Consider the following 25,614-nt stretch of genomic DNA (forward strand, 5'->3'; position numbering starts at 1 on the left):
CCATTTCAGCCTAAGAGTGTACCAATGCCTCAAGAACGGGGAGTCAGTATCAGCGAGCTTTGATAACGCTGTGATTTCTTGATCAGTGATAGCAGAAGTGGTTCGCTGATCGTATGACGTGATGAGGCGTTGTTTGATGGCTTGCTCCTTGGAGATCTCGCTGTTGAGTAATTCAACAACAACGGAGCGAGAAGCTTTTGCAAATGCGAATTCAAAGGTCTCCCAGGAGCATGGCATCGTTTTAACTTCAGTTGCAAAGGGTTCCTCCAATAGTCCTAAGTCCAAGCGGTCGTAGCTTAGTGCTAGCGACATGAAGGTGGTGTTTAGTCGTTTAATGCATTCCACCACGTCATCCCCAGTGTCCTCAGCGAGGTTGACGGCCAACGCTAAAAAGGATTTGCGTTAATAGGAGGACGTAAGGCCGACCGGTAGTAGAGGCTTGATAGAACTAGAGCCTGTGACAACGAAGAGTTGCGGTTGGGAGTATTCTTGAGTCTGCGATTGGGCTGCTTGGATTATGGGTGGATTAGGAGCAGCCACGATGGACAGATTGCTGCATTCAGGTTGCATTTGGGGAGTAAGATTGACTTGGTCGGGTGATGACTCTTGTGATGGAGTTTGTTGTTTGGGCCGATGGGCTTGTGTGACTCTTTTGGGTTTAGGCGGGGATGAGTCAGATGGCTATGGTTTTGGAGAGCACTGCTGCTTATGGTTTGGAGGGTTTATGGGACTTAGGTTGATCAATCTTGAGGGCGGCGTATGAGTAGTGCCTTTGGCCGTGTAGGCCTTAGGGATCCACAGCCAGGTGTTGCCCATGTAGTAGTAGCCTTGCGCATGCAAGAGGGCTTTAGGGACCCATCTTTGCTTGATCATGCGGTGCTTTCTGTGACTGCATCTTGGCCTCCTAGGTTTAGAGTTTTTGGTTTTATGAGGATAGGAGCATTGACTCCTAGGCGGCGATTGCGACTGCTTAGGCTGCCATTGAAATCTAGGCTATTGGGCCTTAGGTTTTGCTATTGTGGGCTGTGATTCATGAAATCTGGGAGGTGGCGGCTGCACACTACCCCCTCCTTGGACTTGGTTACGGATATTTCTACCGGTGGCGTTGCAGACAGTGATGAGGTCGCGCACCCTTGTTGAAAGCTGTGACAATGCGAACATTGCCTATTGTGAGGTGGATGCGCTACGACTCATAATCAACATTGCAGTGAGTCTGCTTTTTGAAAGTTCACCCCAACAGCGACTCCGTGCTTGCATTTTTAGCATTTGGAAACACGTAAAAAATCATTGGGACAGTCTCAGACTCGATAGAGACGACGACTCTGCACTTGCCGAGAAGTGCATAGGAATGGGCCCCATATGGGCTTAATTTCGCATTAGTGGGTTGAAGTGGTGGTCTGCCAAGTTGAGTCCAATGATTGTGAGTTAAGACATTGAAGTCTGCTCCCTCGTCGATCAAAACATTGAAAGCACATGTTTGTTTTGCAGTGACCATGATATGGAGGTATGCGGGCTTTACGGCTTTCCCATCCTCATCATCAATCTTAGTGATGGTGGCCACTCGTATCTTGACAAGTAGGTCTAACATTGGGGGCTCGTGCAAAGGATGGGTGGGAGGGTAGTACTTCTTGACACGACTGCCATTGAAGAAGCCTATGCCCTCACCGTCTAAGGTCTCGAGCTTGACATTGCCTGTGCAGCTGATCGCACGAACTTTGAAAGGTCCAAGACCTCTAAATTTCATTTTCTACTTATGCCCCTTAACTGAGTAGAGGAGCACTAAGTCACCCTGTTCAAAGTCACGTTGCTTGACATGCTTGTCAAACCAACTCTTGCGTCGGGCCTTCTCACATATAAGCGCATGGGTGGCTAGAAGGCGAGTCTCTGAGAGGCATTCGAGTTCGACCAGGCATTGCGTCCATGCCTCCTTCCCTTCCCATCATTCTTGAAGTGCTATTCTCAGGCTAGGAACGAAGAATTCTAATGGTAGAACCGCTTCAGTTCCATAGGTTAGTCTAAAGGGGGTTTGACCGACATGCAGAGTTTGTCTAAGAGTTCGATCCAGGTCGAGTGGACACAGAGGTCGTCGACAAAGACTTCCAACTCCTTGCGAAGCATGTCTTTAAAGATGGTGCACATGAGGTGTTGGAAGGTGGTAGGGGCATTAGTCAACCCGAAGGGCATGACTATGTAAGCAAAGATGCCCCACTCAGTGGGCGAAGGCAATCTTGTGCCTGTCCATAGGATGCACTTGCATGTGGTTGTACCCTGAGAAGCCGTCTAGAAAATTGTAGGCTTCCTTGCGTGCCACACTCTCAAGCATGGGCTCGATGTACGGCAATGGATAGTTGTTCCTCTTAGTAGCAGCATTCACCTTCTTGTAATTGACACACATTCAGATTTTTCCATTCTTCTTCATCACGATGACTATGGGCGATACCAAGTCTGTGTGTTCAATTTTGTAAATGAATCCCACTCTCATCAGCTTATCAATTTCCTCTTTGACTGGCGTTGCGTGTTTTGGATTCATAGGATACGATCGTTGCTTGACTGGCATTGCGTCTGGCGTCATGGGTATGTTGTGAGTCACGACACTCGGATCTACCCCCTTAAGCTCTTCTAAGGACCAGGCGAGCACGTCTATGTACTCTCGCAAGAGAGCGACAAGACTCATTTCTTCTTCCTCAGTCAAGTCCTCAGTAATGAAGACTGGCCGGGATGTTTTCCCTTCATGGGCTAGGTTCACCTCCTTGACCTTGGCTGGTCCCTCGATCAGTTCACTCGTTTGCCCTTGACGCTTGGCACCTCTAAAAAAATTACTGCCCTATCCCCTTTTTTGAATTTCGTAAATCGTTTAGGGAGGTCCTGCGGTTTTTGCTGTTCTTCTGTTCATGTATCCCTGGGTTGTTTTGCATTTTTCTACCTTAATCGTCTGCGCCTCAAGTGGACGGGTAGGTTCCCCTTGGTGCGTTTGGCCGTGGGTGGTCTAGGGATTTCTGGATCACTATCTGAACTAACCTCGGACTCAGAGTCAAACTTCTCGTCCTCACTAGAAGAGGTGGTCTTCCCTGGTGGGCGCAAATCAGACGGCGACTCTATCCTAAGCACTGATGTCGTTCCTGGCTGGGCTAGGCCTGCTTGCTCAAGGTCTATGGCTCCTACGTGTTCCAACCAGGCACGATCACATTCCATGCGCATGACTCCTCACTCTATCCTGAAGATGCTCTTTTTCTACGGCTTGGAGTCTGCTCGTATTTGCTTTATTTCTTGTCCTTCAGTGTCGTATTCCATGGTATCTACCTCACCCTCACTTTCGTCACTGAAGGATTGGTAGTCTTTGTATTCGTCATTAGAATCCTCTTTGTCAGACTGCTCGTCGTCTCCTAGGGCTTGGTATATCTCTTGTCGTTGGTCAGGAACTAGGGCCCAGTTATACATGAGGTTCAAGTCATGCACTTTGGTCCATTGCCACTTGGATTCATCTAAGAGATCCTGGAGTGGTTTGAAGTTTGTAGCTAGATTGCCAGCTAGCTTGTCCGTTAAGTATTCTAGTATCTCCTGGAGTTCCCTTTTGTTGGTTGGGACTTGGAAGTTGACAGGCTTAGGTTTCCCACGAAGGGTTCCTGCCATCATGCAAACTAGTACGGAGGGTGTGTCGTTAGACTTGCCGATTGTTTTTATGGCTTGCTCATATGCCTCATGATCTGAGAACGGCAGGTCGATTGTAGCAAGGACATGCATCCAATCCCGCTCGTCCTCTGGGCATGGGATATACTTGGTCAAGGGCCCATAGGACTTCTTGACCTGGGTGTTACCCTTGAGCATAGCAGAGATGGCATCTAAGTCGACTGGTGAGGTCTTCCAAGTGTCCATCTCTATTCTCACGGCATCTATTCTATTGCCAAGGAAGATCAAGCCATTACCCCAATCTTCGATGACTCTAGCGTTGCACATCCAGGGTCAGCCTAATAGGATATCGTAGTCCACTCCCTTCATGACTATGAAGTCCACAGAGAATTGGACACCTGCAATCTTCACTGGCCATATCTTAAGCACCCCGAATGGCTTGACTCTCATACCATTTGCTAATGTGACATTAAACCTAGTAGTTTCGACAGGCGGGTTTCCCCAAGTCTGAAGCATCACGTGGCTAAGCATACTAACACTAGCTTCCATGTCCACGATTCCCTTTCTCGTTGTATTGCCTAAAGCTAGAATGGGTAAGACCGCATGCATCTTAGAACCTTCCTAGAAGGCATTGACGTGTAAGGATTTAGGCATAGAGTGCAGCGTCAAACTCGGTATTTGCATCTCTGCATCATGGTCATGAGGGTCTGCTGTGACCTGCTCTCGTGACCCTTCAACCCACTGCTTAAGATCTTGCCATAGGGTGGGATGCTGCCTAAGCAGATCTCCCAGGCTAAGTATTACAAGGGTAGTCACCAACGTGGTTAGAAGATCATTGGGTGCTTGTCTTTCTCCTAACCTTGATTGTCCTGGCCAATGGCCGTGACTAATCAGTGGCCATGTAGCATCAAGGCTTGGCCTTAGCGGCACTGCTTATGGTGCAGTTGCTTCTCCCGACCTTGGTTGAGGAGGTGAAATTGGCGTGCTTATGTTGGAGAGATCATCAATATGTTGTTCGTATGATGCAAGGTCAGGATAATAAAATATGGGATACAATGGTATCCAATTTGGAAATCGGGATGGGTCACATAAGGACCAGGTGGTCTGGGTATGCCAGTAGGGTTTATGTCCATCCTAGGAACAGCTGGCTTAATGTCGTTAGGCGCAGGAAGGGCCAATGGAGCTCCCCTTCCGAAGAATGGCTGCGGCCTATTCGCTAGGTAAGGCTGGCCGTAGGGTTGCGAGTACGGAATTCTTCTTGGTAATCTACAATGCGCGACGTCATTACCGAACCTACCGTAGTTAGCACAAGGTCTTGACCTAGGGTCTTGACACTCGACTGGCAAGTGGTTTCCGCCACAGTACATGTATTGGACGTGTGGGTGCGTTGGTCATCTCAACATGTCTTGCAACTTGGCTAACTCCATCTTTACATCAGCTAAGTCTTGGTTCGGTCGTCTTGGTGGCCTTCCCCTTATCTTGGGATGATGGAACTGATCGCTCACTAGAGGCTGATGCTCTCTCTGAGCTTCGTGAGTTTGTCTCTTCTAGGTTTGAGCTCCTGGAGCTCCACTCTTTCAGCTGATCATCGACTCTGATGGCTTCCTCAAACACTCTAGCTAGTGCGTCTCGTTGTAAGCTCGAATTGCCTGCCAAAGCCTTATATAACTCCTTGTCTCGAATTCTGCTGGTGAATACAGTCGAAACTGCTCTTTCAGTCGGTTGGTCGCCCTTAGGGATTCTCTTGAAGAGACTCCTCATGTGGATTACATAGTCGCGAATGTCCTCCTTCTCTTTCTCCTTGACGTTCATCAAGCGTACTAGCAGATTATCGGAGTATCCAGGCTTGGCAAATCTCTTAATGAAGAGATCCTTGAGGCCACTGAAGTTGGCTCATTCTGTGGCATCTAGGCTTGTATACCAAGTCCTTCCGTTGTCACTTAAGCAGAGCCCGAATGCTTGAGAGCATTGAGTTAGGTCGTTGAGGCCATTGGCTTCGCAGACTTGCTCGAACTGCTCTACAAAGTTGTATGGATCATCGTGGGGTTGGTATTTGTCGAGTTGCTTGGCAACAGTAGGGATTTTAGACTGGCTCTTTGAGGCTTGGTTCGCTTCTAATCCTACGAGGAGCTATGTCGCTAGTGCCGCGGCACTTTGCTCTGTTGTCGTGTTATCTAGCAGTCGCTTCATGAGAAGCTCGCTCAACGTCAAGTCTCTTCTAGGGCTCTCTCATGATCTGTTCGCTTTCTACCTACTAAGTTCAGCACTCTTGTACCTCATGCAACTCCGTGCTTTGCCTTGGGCTCCTAGCTTGCTGGTCCCTATTGTATTGACTATGCTTTGCAAAGCCTTGTGGGCTAGTTTTCTCTCTTCCTCTAGGTCTGCGATGATAGCGTCTACCGTCCTGTCGCGATGCTCATACTGGGCGTGTGCATCGTAGCTGCTGACCAGCTACTGAATAGCCTCCGGAAAGACATTCAAGATGAGTTCCTCATTAGACCTATGGTCTGAGCCTCCTTCTGCCATATTCATGTTGTTATGCTCCACCAAACTGTCGATCAGGTTGAGTAGATTTGTCAAATCCACATCGTTGATGCCACCTGCTTGGTCCTACTTCGCGCGTTGATGGTTTGTCTATGTCTTGGGTCCTCTCCTACTAGTGGGTTCCTTGAGTGGTTTATCTGAGTGAGTTCCTTCAATTATTGAATACAATCCTCAATTTATGGTCACTCAGTGTGCGTGTCACTTCTCGTGCACTTGTGCTCAATCAGGCTTTCAATTTCCTTAAGTGCATTCAAGTGCAGAAATTCAAGGTGAGTGTAGCAACCAATCTCGAAGCGTCTTACGCACTCTTGCTTTGTTTTGGGCCTGATAGGCTTGTTGGTCAATTTTCTGGTCGCCTTGACAGGGTTCAGGGTTTTTCTAATATATTGCCTCGTTTGTTTTTGGCCAATCAGGTTTTAGTTGCTCAAGATTTGTGTCTAGGTCTCTGGGTCTCACTACTGCCTACTTCCAGCTGTTAAGCGACTGCTCCCTACGATTTCGTCTATTCCATGTGCCAGAATCAAGTTCTGAGCGTCAGAAGGACTTTCGACAGTTTGTGCTGCTGAGCTCTAGTCGGTTCAGGTTAAATTTCTGAGAATTTGATAAAAATTTACACTCGGCCTAGCTGGTCCGAATTGCAGGGTCCGAGTGGGGACGGGCTGAGGGCCGAATTCGTGACTCGGATAGGGTAGACTCGGATGGGTCGAGGCGCAGACTCGGATGGGCCGAGGCACAGACTCGGACAAAGTCACTCGAATAGGTTGGCTCAAACGGGCCGAATGGTCAATTCGGACGAGGTCACTCGGACGGGCCGAGGCACTTGGGCCGAGGGCCGAATATGACACGTGGCCGAGGGCCGAATCCTATGGCTCGGACGGTTTGGCTCAGACAGGCCGAGGGCCGAATTAGTCAATGGTCTGAGTGGTCGACTCGGACGGGCCGAGTAGGTTTGGACCGAGGGCTGATTAGGGTTTTGGGCCAAGTGGGCTGAACGAAAGAGGGCCAAGGGCCAATTCTGGGACTCGGCCTAGAAGCGACCGCTCGGACGGGCCGAATGCGGCGCGACGACGATAGTGAGAGGTCGATTTTTCTCGATTCTTGCGATTTAATCAATCATAGCAAGCATAAACCTCTAGATCCTATCTAGGGGGATAGGGGAAGGGATTCATATATCTGAATAGAGTGGTAGGCTCGTCGATGGTGAGATCGGATCGAATCGTGCGATGGATCTCTCTCTCTCTCTCTCTCTCACTAAAATGGTCACAAATGAGCTCTCCCTTAACCTCTTGGCTCTTATACCCCTTCTCGGGTATGGTGTTGATGCCCCCAATCACTCACTTGCTGATCTTAGGCATCAAAGTGAGATTTTTACCATTTTTTGCACGATTTTTGCCCTATTTTTCCCTATTTTGCAACAGTAAACCCTACCCTTCTCCGGTGCGATTTCCTAATCCTAACCTATGCTAAATGCAACAAGAATCGAAAGCAAAAAACTAAAATAATTTCTCCATGTTTTCCAATCATCAAATAAACAAAATATCCCAAAATACTTACTTATTTTGAAGATCAAAAACACCCAAACTTCCTACCTATCTCAAGCTCCGTTTCGGGGATGAATCCCTTACTTTGATGCTCGATATGAGGCGCGCAAGTGCTCAAGCTTGAATTCGTTGGTCCCGGCATGGAATCAAAATGTAGTGGGAGCTCACGCTCAACCGCCAAGACCCACAGACCGCTTATTGCTTCAAGCGTTTCAAGCGAGCTCTAATGGCTATCTCTCACCTAATCGATGCGCCGTCAATCCTATGAGTGTAGTGAGCTTACCTTGATGCTGATACAAGTTGCCTCCTCTCTCTCACACCCCGATAGCTCCACGATCCTAGATCCGAGCTCAAGAATCCTCAAGCCTCCTCCATCTCCAAGCTCCATCCTCCATAGCCGTGCGCGCGAGAAAAGAGAAGAGAAGAGAAGAAGAGAAGAGGAGATGGCGAAGAGCTTCACCCTCTTGATCCCTCACTCTCACACACTCACTCCCTCACACTCTCACACTCCCTCTCTCAAGAGCACACACAAGCAAGAAGATGAGGAGAAGAGAAGAAGAACAGAGCTCTTGTTAGCCACACACCAAAGAATGAGCTTCCATTCACTTTTTGAACTTTATATATACAAACCCTAAAAACCCCATGGGCACCCATCCCTTTTTACGTGACCGGCCATTGTGGCAAGGTCCCTTTTTCTAATTCCCTCTTCTTGCTTCATGCCTCTAGCCTACACCCGTCTAATATTTTATAATTGGCACAGGAGGGAGCCTGGCACTCTTTTACAAGAGTTTTCCAAGTTTTTTGAGGCGACTTTCATTTAAAATTGCGCTTTTTGCGCCAGCTTAGCTTTGGAGGTCGCCTACGTGTCTTTGCTATTTTTTCATGTTTTTTCTGCTTTTTCCTTCCTTTTTTCGCCATCTTGACTTGCGGTTAACAGCATCTTAGCAGTCCATCAAGAGATCAATCTAGAAGACGCCGCCTAGCACTCCCAAGGAATGACACGGGGTTTGCTAACTAGAGTCTCCCAAGTCTGCCTCGCAACAGAACTTATCTAGCCGTTCCCACTATGACCGACCTGAAGTTCGGGTTCCTAATAGTCGAGTCTTCCTAACAGCCTTCTAGCGTCGGTCTACAACTGCTCCACTTTGCGCAGATACAACTGGACCAAAGCAAACTCATACCACACTTGGTTCAAAGAGAATGGGAAACGACAGGGATGCATCACTCGACCTCTCTACCCGTAGGGTATAGTCCCATTCTGGTCCCCTAAAATGGTATGAATCGGGGTTCTAACCAACATTGTCTAAGGTCATCGTCCGACTTTTCCTAACATTTCTCGTTAACATTTCCTTTGAGGAAAGCTCTCAGCTAACTGAGACCACTCTTCCGTCATTGGTCACATCCACCACGCTTCCCTCGAATGTTGTTTTAGTTATCTAATTACCTACCACATTATGTTTGACACATAAAAGCAGCTTCCTTAATTAACCCGTTAATCACAGGTTCCTTTACGTAATTTAGGGCACTGACACGAAAACAAGATAAAACAAGATCAAACACTTCCTTAACTTATCTTTAGATTAATGTTTGTCTCCCGCCCATACAGGAGAATTAAGTGGCCCTTTTTGCCTCCGCAGAAAAATCCTTCCATACCCCAGAAATAAAAACCCGAAGGTTTGTCCTACCAAGATTCTGCCTTGTAACTAGTATCAAGGCCTCGAGATCCCATCTCGAGTCACATAGAACACTTGTGTAGGGTCCTGAGGCATTGGGATTTACGGCCAGAGCCCCCCCTGGCATCCAAGCGTCCTCTTATGCCAAGTAATTTCCATGGAGAGACCTCTCGCGGCGGGTTCGGTCCACATTCCCAATGCGGATTCATAACCCCCTTGGTTAGGGTTTGGCGGTCCGCGGGGGGTAGCTAGCGCCATCCTTCCTTAATTATCCCTTTAGGAAATCAACCATAGCTGAAGCAACCAGCTTATTAACATTTACTAGGGACAACATCTCTTTTGTTTCCATGGCAATCAGTCATCTCAAACCCGGCCATGCAATCATCAATCACAAACAACTTGGATTAGCATCCAAAGCCACACCATCTTTAACAAGATCAACCTTCGTTAAAACCATTTCAACAGTTCCAAGCAACATGCTTAGCAAAAATCAACTACCCTAAAGTTCTCTCTCCCCCTTGGTTAGGGCTTCGCAAGGTCGATTTAATAAATTCCTTCTCTATCCTTTAAATGAACTAAGTTATTTCACCCCGACCTTTATTAATCATGGCTACCTATTTGTAACATGCCATAGGAACCCCCCTGTAATTTCAAAGAAAGAAAGAAATATTTATTTTCAGCAGTATAAATTTTTTTACTCCCCCCTCTCTCCCCACTGACAGCACATCGGGGGGGAGAGAGAGTGGGAGTGGTGGTGATAGGGGGAGGCATGCAACCTACACATGGGAGGGGTGGCCATGCCACCTACCTCCTCCCCTCCCCTAGGGGAGGCTTCTCCCCTCCCCCCGCCAAAGATGTAGGAGGCTATGCCCCCCCTTCCATACGTTGCCACCCCCCGTCAGCTACTGTGCAGGGCCACCTGGGCCTCCGTCCATAGCCACCTCCCCCCTTGGCCGTTAGTCAGCTCTATCTTCCCCCCCTCCTCGCTTGGCGGCGATGCACATTCCTCCCCTCGGCCTTCCGATTGGGGCTCTTTTCCCCCCTCTGTCCTACTGAAATGGGGTCTAGGGACCTACGACCATAGCCACCACCCCCCTTCTAATCACTAATTGCATGCGGCCCTGTGAGGGAGAGTAAGAAGAAGGGAAGGAGAGGGAAAGAAGGAGAGGGAGAGTGAAGAGAAGAAGAGGGAGAGAAGGAGAAGCAGAGAGGAAAAGAAGGAGAGGGAGAGTGAAGAAAAGAAGAGGGAGAGAAGGAGAAGGAGAGAGGGAAAGAAGGAGAGGGAGAGTGAAGAGAAGAAGAGGGAGAGAAGGAGAAGGAGAGAGGCAAAGAAGGAGAGGGAGAGTGAAGAGAAGAAGAGGGAGAGAAGGAGAAGGAGCAAAGAAGGAGAGGGAGAGTGAAGAGAAGAAGAGGGAGAGAAGGAGAAGGAGAGAGGCAAAGAAAGAGAGGGAGAGAGAAGAGAAGAAGAGGGAGAGAAGGAGAAGGAGTGGGAGAGTGAAGAGAAGAAGAGGGAGAGAAGGAGAAGGAGAGAGGCAAAGAAGGAGAGGGAGAGTGAAGAGAAGAAGAGGGAGAGAAGGAGAAGGAGAGAGGAAAAGGAGTGGGAGAGTGAAGAGAAGAAGAGGGAGAGAAGGAGAATGAGAAAGGAAAAGAAGGAGAGGGAAAGTGAAGAGAAGAAGAGGGAGAGAAGGAGAAGGAGAGAGGAAAAGAAGGAGTGGGAGAGTGAAGAGAGGAAGAGGGAGAGAAGAAGAAGGAGGAAAAAAAGGGGTAGAAGAGAGGAGAGGAGAAGAAGAAGGAGAAGGAGAGAAGTAGAACAAGAAGAAGAAGAAGAGGTAGAAGGAGAAAAGAAGAGAAGAGGAAGAGAAAGGAGGGAAGGAGAAGAGGAGAAAAAGAAGAAGAATAGAGAGAAAGAGAGAGAAATAAGGAGAGGGAGTGAGAGTTGGTGAGGGACTACAAAGAGCCACACTCAAACCACTCCCTCAGCAAAGGACCCCATCCAGCAGTCTTTCCCACCCGAACCTATCAAACTGAACACCGTTGTCCAATCTCCGCGAGGCGAATGGCTCCCAAGAAGAAAGTCGCGGGAAGCGTAGGCGCCCAAGCTACCGGTAATGCTGGAGAGGCAAGCAGAGCGACCAATGCAACAAACACGAATCGAACCCAGGTTCTAAGCTTTAAAATTATTTAGATATTATTTCTCGTGGAAGAGATGAAATGATTTGTGATGTGCATGGAACAAGAACGAGTCTTAGGGTTTTGTTTACTCTAAGTACTAAGTTGCATGTGCAAAATGGTAGAGTTTGGAATTTGCATAAGATTATATGCAGGAAATGATAGCTTTTATACACATTAAATGATAAGGTTATCGCCTCACTTCACATAAAATGATAGCTTTGTAACCAGTTCAGTGCATGAATAGTCATTTAGAATTCATGTTTTGTAGTCATGGTTAAAAGAAACACATGAAATGTTAATTTCTATTCATGAGATACACTTGCATCGTTGGACAAAACCCTAGACTTTCATATACGCAAGTCACATGTGATTCGGTGCATGAAGCCAGGCTACAGGCAAAGCTAGTGCATGCGCTCTTCTCTAGCCAATGCTACAATGCCTTAATGCATCGAATCAGTGTGCCTATGTTGGAGAATGTAGCAGCCCACACCTTAGATGAAGTCGACTGGAATGGGTATGTCCGCAAAACCATCGACCAGGCGGCTAAAGCATTGGCTTTGGGAAGTACGCCAGCAGGTGGAGAGTCTCTAGCTTCCAAGGCCACAGAAAGGAAGAAGGCCTCGTCCAAGGCCTCATTTATCAGCTACGGAAGCATTTTGACAGCGCTCATCCAGGAGGTAGTAAAGGAGACACAGAATGCAGAAGAAGGAGAAGGAGAAACGCCGGATAGGTCGCCCCCTCACCAGGACAAAGAAGGGTCCACTGACAGAACCGAGATCGAGGAAGAAGGGGAAGAACAGAAAAGCAAGAAGACGACCAGGAAACCCAAGAAGAAAACAACCCAAAGGAAGAAAAAGGATGACGAAGGCCACAAGAAGGAGAAAGAGGACTTGGAAAGGGCCAAAAAAGAATCCCTTAAGGAGGCCAAGGAGAGGGAGAAGAATAAGAAATAGGAAGAAGAAAAGGAAAAGGAGGAATTACAAAAGGCAAAGAAGGCGTCAAAACAGGAGGCTGAGGAGAGAAAAAAGAAGGAAAAGGAAGAAAAAGACAAAAAGGAGGAAGAAAGCTGAAAAACAGAAGCGGAAAGGCAAAGAAAAGTTGCTGAGGAAGAAGAGGAACTAAGAAGAAAGGAGGAAGAAGACCTGGCTGAGGCTACACGCGGTCTATCGAACAACAAAGCAGGGCAGATGAATTGGGAAATCTGAGCCCGCAAAGAGAAGAAGGGCATGGTTCTAGCACACAGGCACCAGAAATCGTGCCACCCGCTGTCATTGAGGGCAAGGGCAAAGCCCCAATTCATCCGATTCCTCCCCTCATGGTGCCTCCCACTGAACCAACCACCATCACCCCCAGCATCCCGACTAGTGCCGATGTTTTGAATTTTGTGGCATGGATGCAATACTTCATCAACAAAGAAATGGCCCAGGGACAAAGCATCGAAACTACGGTCGCAAGGCAAAAGAGGCCAGCCACTGATGCAGAATCAAGGCAAGACCCTAAACGGCAGAAGGTGGAAGCCTTGACATCACCAATCCACACAACAATGATGCCATCAGCTAACTACGATGAGTACGTCGCCGAGCTACTCTCCCAATTGGAGAAAGCTAAGGAGGAACGAAAGATAGCTGTGGCTGAGTTGGCAGCTGAAAAGGAGTCAGTAGCTGCCTTCCAACTCGACAAAACTAGGATGATAGCCATGCAGCAAAGGGAGATCTTGGATCTCAAGCAAGAAGTGAAGGCTAAGGACGATAGGGAAGAGCATTGGAGGCAGCTACTAAACAATGAAACACAGGAACTTGTGAAAATGCAGAGAGAACATAAGCTCCTGAACATGCAGTGTATGAGGAGCTCATTGCAAAAACCGCCAAAGTCGAAGCGCTTATGGCTGAGCTCAATGCCAGGGACGAGGAAAGAAAACAGAACATGGAGTAGCAGCAGAATGAGATTGAGTCCGTGACTGATTAGCTGAACTCCAAAAAAGAAGAACAGGAGAAACTAGTCAGAGAACGGGAAGACCAAGAACAAAGGCTCACGACCCTGGCTCTAAGGCAAGGAGAGAGCCTAGAAGAGATGAACAAGAGACCAGAGGAGTGGGCCACGCAGAATGAAAGAAGGGTGAAGACACTGGCACGGCACCTTGCTCTGGTGGAAAAAGAGAAGATCATCGCAGAGAACAAGGTAGAAGCCGCCCAGCTTGCCTTCGATGCCCAACAAAAGGCCTTCCTCAACACAATCATGGACACCACCCGCCCAGAGGAGGGAGAATCGTTGGAGGTGGCACAAAAGAAGCTTAACATTGCACACAGAGCCCTGCATGCAGGACTACAGATGCCACCCCAACCTACGGAGGTTAGACTGAGCCTGGAAGAGCAAAGGAAATACCTACTACTGGACGGCCTAACCCCCTAGGAAATAGATGCCATAGGATTTGAAGAGGGAGCACAACAGGGAGACCGGCAGGGGGAGGAAGTAGAACTCGAATTCAACATGGGCAGATTCAGAGAGGATGTGATCCCACAACCCCCCTCGCCGTAGTCTCAAGAGCAACAATAGGAGGACCCATCTACAGAGAGACAAGCCGCACTTAAAGAGAGGATGTGATCCCACAACCCCCCTCGCCGTAGTCTTAAGAGCAACAATAGGAGGACCCATCTGCGGAGAGACAAGCCGCACTTAAAGAGAGACGCAGGAAGTTAGTCGAAGAAGCCATGAAGCAGTTAAGGGCCAAGCCAACCGTACAGCCGTCCGCACCCCTCCCACCTTGCCCTGATGACATCCTAGCTGGATTCCATGCAGAGCTAGTGGTTTGGGAGAGACAAGAAAAAGAAAAGGATCCATTCACCTTTAGCTTTCTCCTGCCCAACAGCCTGTGGAGGGTCTTGCCGCTTAAGGTGATGGAGGAGGTGATCGCGATTGGTGGCCGACTAGGGCAAAAGTGGCTAGAAGAGAGAGAGAAGACCCCCACCTCTTGGGGAACTGAAGAGGCCGACTACTGGCGAAGCAAAGTTTTTGAAGTTCCACATACAGTACAGGGTACAAAAGCCAACCCCTGTGGAGGAGGCAAGTATGTGACATTGGTATGCTCGCCTGGATGGCGTTTTGTAACATGCTGCTCTTCGAGAGGAACAACCCCACATACATGGCATACCCTCGAAGGGTAGGTGTGGATTTTGATACCACTCTCCACGGGCATTACGACTTTCCCATTATCTATAACTCCAATGTAGTATCCTTCGAACATGCCCTCCTCTTTAACTCAGAAAGCCTAGATGACTCTATGACGCACTTCCTCGCAGATTTCTCTTCATGCCCCGATCCAGCTTTTGTAACTACATGTAACTACCTTAGATTACTTAAGCTATTACTTAAGCAGGACCCGACTCCACAAGAGCACGGCCTGCCTCCCCTCTTCTTTGACCCTAACACCATTGACAGCTGTGCCATGACTTGTCTAATGATGAGGGCTAGCCTCCTCCCCTCTTTTTTCCTAGCCCTCCTGGAAAACATGAATGATAGCCAGTTTACTAGATGCAATCACCCTTTCCTCTCCACCACCTCTCTCCACGTCCGCATGAATCTGAAAGGATACAAGCAAAGCTATCAATTTTTGAGCAAATCCACCCGACCCCCTTCCCCTCCTCATTCAGATGAAGAGAATTAGGCCCTGGCTGTCATTTCACTATTGTAACTTCAAAAAAAAAGAGAGAAATGAGATTTAGCATTTCTACTTGTAGTTCTTTACATAACTCTCCTAGCCGCAGCATTTTGCTGCATCCTCATGAAGCATTGTTTTTCTTCAGCTAGCCTTGACTCCCACCATCTGTCTTCTCCTTCCTTTGCTCTGAGCTATTCTCTTAGCTTGTATATTTTCTTTTGGCACATGGCCACCTGTCTAGTCTTCTCCATAGTTAAAAGATAGCCACTGACTCCTTCTTAGCTTCCAACTCAGCCATTGCTATTTTCTTCTCCTCCTTAGCTTTCTCTAACTGCGAGAGCTGATCTTTGACATACTCATCGTAGTCAGTAGTTGGTGTCATTGTTGTAGGTATGGGAGTTGTGGAGATTTCCACTTTTTTTCATTTTGGATCTTTTTTTGACTTGGTGTTTGCTATTGTCGGTCCCTTTTGCCCAACAACTGTGGTTTCCACACTCTTCCCCTGTGTTAGTTCCTTATTGACAAAGTACTGCACCCAGGTCATGAGATTGCTGGCATTTACAGTGGCCGAGGTGCCTTGAGTAGGTGTTGCTACTACGGTGGTGGGTATTAAGAGGGGTAGGATGGGGTCAATAGGGGCCTTGCCCTTGGTCTCAGTCACTATTGCTGCAAGTGGTGTAATTTTTGGTACATGTGCACTCGAGCTTAGGCCTTCATCTCTTCGCAGGCTCAAGGCACCCAGCTCATCTTGCCTGCCTTGCTGTTCAATGGACAAGCGCGTAGCTAGCGCAATGTCCTCTTCTTCCTTTCTCTTCAATTCTTGCTCCTTTTTAGTAGCCTTTCTTTTTCTCTTCTCTTTGGCTCTTTTCGATTCTTCTTCCAATCTCTCAGACTCTTCTTTCCCTTTCTTCTTCCTTTCCTCCACCTCTTTCTTCGACACTTTGTTAGCTTTTTGCAAGTTGCCTTCTTCTTTTTCTTCCTTTCTTCTTCTTGCTTCTTTTATGTTGTCTTTTTATTGGGATTTTTTGGTTTTCTTTTGCTGGAATGGGCTTTTGGTTCTCCCTCCTCCTCACTCTAACTATTCTCTCACTTGACTATTCTCGTTCATGATGGGGAGGTGACCTTCTAGGTGTTTCATCAACTACTTCCTCTCCATCCTATGTGCCTCCTTTATTGCTTCCTGGATGAGAGCAGTCAAAATTTCCCCATACTCGATGAATGAGGCTTTGGACAAGGGTTTCTTTCTCTTAGCTCCCTTTGATGCCGGGGATTCTCCACTAGCTGGCTTGCTTCCTAGGGCTAGTGCATTAACGGATTGATCAATGGTTTTCCGCACGTAGTCATTCCAATCTATTTCATCTGGCTGCCAAGCTCTCTAGCATGGGCACACTAATTCTGTGCAAGCATGAAGGAGTTGTAGCTTTGGTTGGAGAAGAGGGGCATGCATTCTGAATTTTGGGTCGGGGATGTCTTGAATGCTTATGCCATCATTTGTCAATACTTGCTCTTTCTTCATGTTCAACATGGCATAAACGTTCCACTTTTGTCTCCTTTCCTCCTTGGATTCTAGACCTAGCACCTTCTCCACCAGGGCCTCATTGAGCCGAATCTGCACTTGCTTAGCTCCTTCTCCCCTCCCCACCACAATCATCATCCCACATTCCTTGTCAGGGTTGTAGGTCCTCAAAAATTCCACACATTTGGTGTGGTTCGAGATCTTGTCCAAATTTCTCAAGGTACTTGGCTAGGTTGCATTGCTCCACAACCCTTTTGGTAGCCTCCTCCTTAGCCACATCTCTTCAATATTGTGGATACTTTGGAACTTGAGCTGGTTATAGGAGTGATTTTCAAGGGAAAGGCGATACTTCGCTCTTTCCTCGCTAGTGAACAAAAGATGGTGATAGGAGTGATTTTCAAGGGAAAGGCGATACTTTGGAACTTGAGCTGGTTATAGGACTGATTTTCAAGGGAAAGGCGATACTTCGCTCTTTCCTCACCAATGATCAAAAGATGGTGGGTATGATCCTGTTGTGCTGCCATCTTCAGCTCCTGTCATGAAACCATGGTTCACCATTAGCATTCTTAAGACACTTTCTTGCTAGAAGATAAGTAGATCATGCTTTATGGAAAGAAGAACATGCTTAAGCACAAAAAGAGATTTTTCCTTGAAGTAGTTTTATTCATTTCCAAAATTCTATGACACTTTTCTTCAATCACAAGTTGATTTTTATCTATTTTGGACTTTGATTGAGACTTTAAATTTTTCATTGCGTGTTTCATTCCCCTTACATGTTTGATTTCACCTTACTTCATCTTACCCCCTCCCCCCTTGGGAATGAGAAGGATCCTTCTTAGGATTAGTGGTTGAGAGGTCAAGGGCATTCAGCATGTGTTCTTGGTGCTTTACTTCCACATGAACCAAGCATAGAAACTTGGATTGTGTTCTAGATCAGCATAGTGGTCCATGTCGTGAAAGGACGGATAGCTACTTGAGTGATATAGGTGAGAACATCCGTGAGGAAGTCACCGGAGTCTACTCGACTGGCAATGTGTAACTCCTCTTCAGTTATAATTTGATCTAAATACGAGTGGGTCATCAGGAGGTGCTCTTCTAGGGGTTGGTTACGAATGGTGGTCAACACTCGATAGGAGGTTGGAGCTACATAAGTGGGGTCATACTCCGAGGTTTTGATGGCATGTCATTGCTTAGCGTTAGTCATGATTTGGTAGCCTTCTAGCTCCCATTGAAGTTGGAGAGCATACCATTTCCTCAAGAAAGAGGAGTTGGTGTTAGCGAGCTGTTTTAACTCCTTGATTTCTTGGTCAGTGGCAAGGACAGTGCTCTTGTTATAGGACGTAATGAGGCATTGCTTTCGTGCGTGTTCTCTGGAGATCTCAGTGGCAATTAGCTCCTCAACTGCTTCAAAATCCTTAATGAATACAAATTCCAATTCTTTCCAAGAACAAGGGAGTGTACACACTTTCTCGCTATATAGGCTCATCCAAAAGACCTAAAACTAGCTTGCGTAGCTTTTAGCAAGTGTCATAAAGGTAGCATCCAAGAATCTAAAGCAAGCAACAAATTCATCCCCCGCATTCTCCGCTAAGTGTGCGGCCAAGGTTAGAATTGATCTCTACTCATAAGAGCGTCTAAGGCTAATCGATGGTTGGGGTTTGATTGAACTAGATAGTTTAGCAGGTGATTGTTGCAGCTTGGGTTGCTCTTGAGGTTGTGGCTTGGCCTCTTATTCGATGGGCTTGGTTGGAGTTGCAGATGTCATGCTATTAAATGCTTCTGAGGCCTTAAGGGCACAAGTGGGATTAGGTTGAGGCAGCTTGTGAGTAGCGGAATGCAGTTTTTATCTATAGCTCGATTTAGGCTCTGCTGGCCTAGGCTTTTGAGGTTCCATGGGTTTCGCAACGCCTGAGTCTCTTGTGGCATGTGCGCCCGATTCACCTTAATGCTTTGGGTGGTCAAGCTTGAGGGTGATGTTTGAGTAGCGCCCTTGGCCAACTTGGCTTTAGGTACCCATATCCATGTGCTACCCCTGTGATAGCCTTGAGCTTGCAACAATAAGGTCTTTGGAGACCCATTGTAGCTGATGTTGGTAGTTTCATTTCGGCCTTCTAGGTTTTGAGTGCGGGTTCTTAGCCTTCTGGGATTGTGGGAGTTTGCTCCTAGGTGGCAGGACTTGATATTTAGGTATCCATTGAAGCTTTGGTTCATAGGTCTCATCTTTGGCTTTAGTGATTTTCTTATCTTGAGGTTTGGCAGGTTGTGTGACGAGTCATGATCCCCCTCCTTAGACTTGACGTTGGGGTTTCCCTACCGGTGGCTTTGCGGACTTTGAAGGAGTCGTGCAACCCTTACTGAAAGTGGTGACTATACGTACGTTGCCTATGGCAAGGTGAATATGTTGGGACTCATAGTCAACATTGCAATGAGCTTGCTTTTTAAATGTGCGCGTCCTAACAATGATTCCATACTTGCATCTTTAGTGTTTGGCAACACATAGAAGATCATTGGTATGCTCTGAGACTCGATAGAGATTGCTACTTTGCACTTTCCTAAGAGTGCATATGATTAGCCCCCAAATGGGCTAAGTTTGGCGTTAGTGAGCTGTAACTGTGGTTTGCCAATTTAGGTCCAATGATCGTGAGTTAGGACATTAAAGTCAGCTCCCTCATTGATCAGTGCATTGAGGGTGGATGTGTGCTTGGCAGTGACCATTATGCTTAGGTAAGCTGGTTCTATTGCTTCCTCATCCTCATCTTCACTCTTCGTAATTGTGGCCACTCATATGTTGACAGGAGACTCTAGCATTGGAGGCTCATCATGTAATGGGTGCGTGGGAGGGCAGTACTTCTTGATGTGACTACCATTGAAGAAGCCTATGCCCTCTCCCTCTAGGGTTTTGAGTTCCACATTACCGGTTTTGTTAATGGCACGGACTCTGAAAGGCTCTACTCTAAACTTCATCTTTTGTTTATGACCCTTGATTGAGTACAAGAGTACTAAGTCTCCCTATTCGAAATCTCGATGCTGCTTGACATGCTTGTCAAACCAGCTTTTGCATCTTGCCTTCTCACATATCAGTGCGTGGGTGGCTAGAAGTCAAGTTTTCGATAGGTGTTCTAGCTCAATTAGGCACTCTGTCCATGCTTCCTTTCCATCCCATATTTCTTGAAGAGCGATTCTCAGGCTAGGAACTAAGAACTCTACGGGCAGAATTGCTTCAGTCCCATAGGTCGACCTAAAGGGAGTTTGTCCTACAGCCGTTTACTGGCTGTATGGTAGGCCCACAAGGCTACCATGAATTTGCTATCCCAATCACTGCACAAAGTAGAGACTACTTTGGTCAGGACATTCACTAAGATTTTATTAGTAGACTCAGCCTGGCCATTTGCTTGAGGATAGTAAGGCAAAGACTTTCGATGGATGATTAGAAAGGTAGATAGGATGTGAGCAATCACTTCATTATGGGGCAGTCAAATAGTGAGATCACCTGCTCCCATAAGAACTTAGCAGTGGTCCTAGCATCATTCTTCCGAGTTGCTTGTGCTTTAGCCCACTTCGTGAGATAATCCATGGCAATGATAATGTATGTGGCTTGTGAATACTGTGCCACAGGACTAATTGGCCCAATGAAGTTGATTCCCTACTTCTCGAAAGGATGTCTTGCAATGATAGGGGTTAGCTCCATTTGATCCTTGCAAATCGGGACCTTGGTTTGTTGGCACTCATCGTAGTGTTTTACAAATCGTGTTGTGTCTCGGAAGAGAGTAGGCCACCACAATTGAGACTGCATCACCTTGCGGGCTGTTGTATCTCTGCTGAAGTGTTCTCCTGCAATCCCGCCGTGTGCCTTTGCTAGTATGTCATGCATTTCATGCTCGCACACACATCTACATAGCAACCCGTCTTGCCCTAGTCTATAAAGTTGGCTTGCTATCAACTGATAGGGTTGGATTTTAAGGATGAGTCACCTAAGTCGGGCCTTCTCAATAGGTCATTCAGGGAGTTCATGCTCAAGCACTTGGACTATGTAGTTTGCCCAAAATGGCATCAAATCATCTCTAAATAAATCTCTCTCACTAGATAGGTAAAACATATGTGCATCTAGCAATTTGTTTGGGATGCCTTGTCCAATGACTTCTCATGTGGGTATGCGAGACAAAAAAGTGCAAATGTATATAAAGTACAATAGGATGAGAAAAGATGTTATCTCATCCAATGCCCATTAGCTTCCCAAGGAAGGCAAATCACTTCATTGAGAGACTTTAGTGAGAAGATCTACATAATTTTGGTCAATTGAGGTCTTGACAAGCCCAACAGACTTGTGCTCAATGACCTCTCAGATAACATGGTAACACACCTCAATGTTCTTTGTTGTTGTATGGAAGATCAAAATCTTGGCCAACTAAATAGCACTTATAGAATCCAAATGCAGGGTGGGGACCACATCAATAATACTAAGGTCTACGATTAGATGGCCTCCTTTGCAAGCCTCAATGGTTGCATCATACTTTGCCTCTATAGTGGTTGGATAGGATTGTGTATTTCTGCACCTTGGACATCCAAGAAATAGCACCTCCAACAAAGGTGAAGACAAAGCTAGATGTGGACTTCTTAATGTCTACATGTCCTACATAATCAGAGTCAAAGTGTATCCCATAATTCATGTATTGTGGCCGCCATAATGTATGCACATATTTGCAATATCCTTAAGATACCTCATGATACCCTTTACAACATCCCAATGCCACCTCTTAGGGTATAGCCATATAGTGTGCCATAACTCCCATTGCAAATGCTATGTCAAAATGAGTTGCTATCATGGCATATATCAAACTTCCCACTATGGATGCATAAGGGATCTTGGCCATCTTGGCCTTTTGATCATCATTAGATAGTGAACAACTGGCTTGACTTACATTCACATGAAAAGATAAAGGACAACCAATAGGCTTAACAATCTGCATATAAAACTACTCAAGGACCTTTTAGATGTACTCCTTTTGTGACAAGTAAAGGAGCCCCTTAGAGCGATTATGCATAATGTGCATCCCAAAAATATGTGAGGCCTACCCCATGTCCATCTCAAAGCTCTTCTCGAGCTAATGTGTTAAGGCATCCAACTCATCATGAGTGCTCCTAGTAATCAATATATTATCGACATAGACTACGAAAATCATAAGGTTGCCATCATGAGTCTTCATCATGTATAAACACTTATATCATTATGGGCATACCTATGACTGCATAAAAGCATCAAACTTATGGTAATATTTCCTAGCTACCTACTTAAGACCATAAAGGCTCTTTCTCAACTTACACACTAGGTATTCCTGATATCTTTTTTCTCAAAGCTCTTAGACTGTTGCACATAAATCGCATCACCTATGTCCCCATGTAAGAAAGCCATCTTGATATCCATGTGATAGAGGTCCAGTTCTAGTTGTGCAACCAAGGCCAAAACCATTTGATAGAGGTCCAAATCTAGCCATGCAATCAAGGCCAAAACTAAGCATAGGTTAGTCATCTTGACTACAAGAGAGAAGACTTTATCAAAGTTAACACCATACTCTTGCTTAAAACCCTTAGTAACCATTTTGGCCTTATATACTAGCTTAGGGTGTCCATGGGTACTTTTCAACTTGTACATCCACTTGGCAAAGCATACTTTCCACTAGGAAAAGGAACCAAATCCCACGTATGATTTTCCTATAGTGAGTCATACTCTGACTCTATAGCCCTGTCCCAAGAGTAACTATCACCTTCGTACATGGTCTCATCATAGGTAAGAGGCTCACCAATATCTATCACCATAACATATTCCATGGAGGGTACAAATCTATTAGGTTGACATCTATCACTAGTAGACCGCTATTGCAAAATAAGTTGTGGGTCTTGTGCATCTTGTCTAACATCAAGGTCCTAGGCCATTAGAGCATCAATTGCTGTAGATTGTATAGCTAGTTGTATAATAACAGGAGACTCCCTAAAATATTACCTTGCATACCTCAATGCCTTGCTTAGGCTTCTTATGTATTTTCTCTTCACATGAAAAACAACATCATGGCTACGAATGACCTTCTGAGCATGCGGATCCCATAGGTGATAGCCCATCTCACGTGCATCCCCATAACCAAGTACATTTCATAGACTTAGGATGTAGCTTATTGCATTTGTCCTTGGAAACATGGTAGAAAGCCTCATAAATAAAGATACATAAATGAGCATATGATGGAGGTTTTCCAGACAATACCTCCTTGGCAACCTGATAGTCAAGAGCAGTGCATGGGGATCAATTAATTAGAAGACACACAATAGTAATTGTGTCAGTCTAAAAGTATCGTGGTAAGCTTTCCTAGCTAAGAATACTATTAACTCACTCTTGAATTATCCTACTCATGTGCTCAGCCATACCATTCTCATGTAGGATGTATGAGGCAATCAATTGATGCTTAATACCCCTCTCATCACAAAATTGCTCAAAGACTTTAGATACATATTCACTCCTATTGTCAGAGTGTAGGTATTTCAACTTATACCCATACTTGTGCTCAACAAAAGTAAGCCAATGTTGAAATCTAACCAAGACTTTTAACTTTTGCTTTATGGAGTATGCCCAAATCTTATGTGAGTAATCATTAATGAAAGCAACAAAATACTTCACACCACCTAATGGCTTGTAAGGCATAGGTCTACAAACATCAGAATGAATAAGAGCCAGAGGCTCAACCATGCGTGTAATACTAGACTTCTTATGTGAACTACAAGTCTGCCTCCCATAAAGACAATGATCACAAGAATCAAAATGCTTATAGTCAAGGGGCAAAAGGTATTGTAAATAGGTAAGCATTTTTATTCCCTTTAATTACGTGTCCAAGCTAATGATACCATAACAATAAATGTAGAATTACAGCCATTGCCAAACCATGGTCGATAGTCCCAAATACAAGTAAGGGATAAAGAGTGCTAGATTTGGAACCTCGTGCTAAGACAATATTTCCACAAGTAAGATTCCATGAGGAACTACCAAAAGATGCAACATAATATTCAACATTCAATTGTCTAGCTGAAAGTAGGCTTTTAGTCAAATCCAGAACATGGCATACTGCTTGAAGGTTGACATCTCCAATACCAACAATATCTAATGCCAAGTCATTACCTAATCTGACAGATCCTATCATGTTGCGGTAGGAGTGGAACTACTCTCGATGAGGGGTACTATAAAATGAAGCCCTTGAATCAATCAACCAATATTGAGTATAGGTGAACAAGGTGTCAGTTAATTGCAAAACATTAAGAGAAGAAGCCGCATGTATGTACTCGTCATTAGAATTAGTTTGCACGATATTAATCTCTTTAATCTTGATGTTGGACTTGCTAGGAACAATGTTGTTATCATATCTTCTCTTTTTCTTGTGCTTATCATCACGCATTTTATAGCATTAGGACTGAATATGACCTTGCTTTCAACAATAATGACAAGTCAATGTGGACTTATGGCCATGGGACTTACTACGAGACTGTTGTCCGTGTGATTGCATCTTGAGAGCATTAAACAAGTAGTAGATGATCAAGTGCTTGCTGTCATGGAAGTATATAGCAAGTTTTTTGTAAATGAAAATCAATAATAAAGATCCCCCACTTGAGATAGGTGCCCAAACACATGTATCCAATGCTAAGAAGTGATGTCAAGCATTCAGAGTGCAAGAGCCCACATGAGAGGTAAGAGGTGCACCCAAATTGTCAGAGATAGGCTACTGGGTAGTAGCAAGCACACTTCACACAAATCTAGATGGAGCTTATGCTAGTGCTATTGCCCACTTTGGAGGGTTTACTAATGCTCAACATGGTCTATTTGGTGCTTGGGGTAAGCCTCAATAGGTATTGATAGGTGTTCAATGAGGGAAGCATCAATGCATACCTTGAAGAAAAGAAGCCATGGCTACCATTGAAGAACCCAAGTTGTAGGTATTCAAAATTGAGTTGAAGATAGGTCAGGTTGAAGCTTTGTGAGCATGCTCTGATAGTAGTTGCAGGAGGAAGCCCTGAGAGTGGAAGCACATGAGCAAAAGCAAGAGCTATGGTGGAAAAAGCAAGAGAGTAAGAACAATCACAATGTGGGAACTCCAACAATCACAATGTGTGACCGGCCTTCCCTTATTCAAATGTCAAATGAAAGAATAATAGATGAAGTGATAGTGATGGGTACCCACGACTTGTAGTGTACATGTGTGCAGGTACTATTAGTATAATGAATACACAAGCGGTTAGGCATAGGTACCTTTACCCCCAACAATCAAATCATAAGACTCCAGGATGGTAAGCATCATCACCCACCAAATGCCATAGTTCTCTCCACCTAATATTCCATGATAGCCTAAAATTTCATGTCAATTTTTAGAAGTTGCCTTTCAAAGTCAAGGGGAGCTACCCATTTCCTTGTGCAAGTTATTTAAGCAACCATGTTTCTTCCACTCATCTTGAGACTACTCTACCTACTTAAGGTGAGTAAAAATTTCAATTTGTTGTGAAAGGATGAAAGCATAGCCTTTTCACCTTCTTGGATAGTAGAATTTGCACAAAAACATCAAATAATCTTCCTTTCCTACACATCCTTGCTTGGTTCAACCTTCTATTGATACCACAATTAGGTTAGGTCTTGATGCCACTCTTATGTTATGATTCAATATCACCCATACACTCACATACACTTAGTGTGAATAAGTGAATGGCAAGAGATACGATAGTTGTTGCTAGAATGGCTTGTTTGTTGTCCCCTCATGTATCTAGTAGTGATATGGGGACTATTTTAGCCTTCTAAATAGTAGCTCTCTCATCACTACTTCATAATATAGTAGTGCCCTGATCAATGGATTGAAAAATAAG

Source organism: Lygodium microphyllum, chromosome 1 (assembly GCF_053477565.2).
Source record: "Lygodium microphyllum isolate KBCC chromosome 1, Lygodium_microphyllum_v1.1.10, whole genome shotgun sequence".
Lineage (NCBI taxonomy): Eukaryota > Viridiplantae > Streptophyta > Polypodiopsida > Schizaeales > Lygodiaceae > Lygodium > Lygodium microphyllum.